Below are 1,272 nucleotides of genomic sequence, written 5' to 3'. Positions count from 1 at the left end.
CTTTCTACATGTTACGTTTTTGCTGTTGGTCAGGGAACCTTTGTAAAGCGCTTTGAGCACGTTTAGTGAATATCGCCTTGTATGAATGCTCAAGTTTTTTATTTATAATTTTTTTTCGATTTCTTTTCTTTTCTTTTCTTTTTTTTTTTTTTTTTTGCCTGCTTTGCTCCAAAACACAAATCGGTTATCTTGAAGCTCAAGTTTACCGATTAGTGTTTTGGAGCAAAGAAGGCAAAAATAAATAAATAAATAAATTAAAAAATAAATAAATAAATAAAAATCGAAAAAAGTCCAAGGTTTAATCCCCAAGTCGAGACAACTAAACTTTTTACTTTTTTTTGAGTTTTTATATAGCGCAATATCCACATTTATGTGCTCAAATCGCTTTACAAGGGGGCCCTGACCAACAGCAACACGTAACATTTTGGTAATAGTGGCGGTGCTAGTAGTAGTGGTGGTAGTAGTGGTGGTAGTAGTAGTAGTAGTAGTAGTAGTAGTAGTAGTAGTAGTAGTAGTAGTAGTAGTAGTGGTGGTAGTAGTGGTAGTAGTAGTTAGTAGTAGTAGTAGTAGTAGTAGTAGTAGTAGTAGTAGTAATGGCAGTAGTAGTTAGTAGTAGTAGTAGTAGTAGTAGTAGTGTGAGTAGTAGTAGGTAGTAGTAGTATGTAGTAGTAGTAGTAGTAGTAGTAGTAGTAGTAGTAGTAGTAGTCGTAGTAATAGTAGTAGTAGTGATGGTGGTGGCGGTAGTAGTAGTAGTAGTAGTAGTAGTAGTAGTAGTAGTAGTAGTAGTAGTAGTAGTAGTAGTAGTAGTATGAGTGTGGCAGTGTAGTAGTTAGTAGTAGTAGTAGTAGTAGTAGTAGTGTAGTAGTAGTAGTAGTAGTAGTAGTAGTAGTAGATAGTAGTATGTGAGTAGTAGTAGTAGTAGTAGTAGTATAGTAGTAGTAGAGTGTAGTAGTATAGTAGTTAGTAGTAGTAGTAGTAGTAGTAGTGTAGTAGTATAGTAGTAGTGTAGTTAGTAGTAGTATGTTGTACGTAGTATGTAGTAGTAGTAGTAGTAGTAGTATAGTAGTTGTAGTAGTAGTAGTGAGTAGTAGGTAAGTATTGTGTAGTAGTAGTAGTAGTAGTAGTAGTAGTAGTAGAGTAGTAGTAAGTAGTAGTGTAGTAGTAGTAGTAGTAGTGAGAGTAGTAGTGTAGTAGTAGTAGTAGTTGTAGTATGTAGGAGTAGTTGTAGTGTATGCAGTATAGTAGTAGTTGTAGTAGTAGTAGTAGTGTAGT

Source organism: Berghia stephanieae, chromosome 9, assembly GCF_034508935.2.
Source record: "Berghia stephanieae isolate SIO BIC M18660-M18661 chromosome 9, UCSD_Bste_1.3, whole genome shotgun sequence".
In the NCBI taxonomy this organism is placed as follows: domain Eukaryota; kingdom Metazoa; phylum Mollusca; class Gastropoda; order Nudibranchia; family Aeolidiidae; genus Berghia; species Berghia stephanieae.
Note: the sequence above shows the minus strand (reverse complement) of the source record.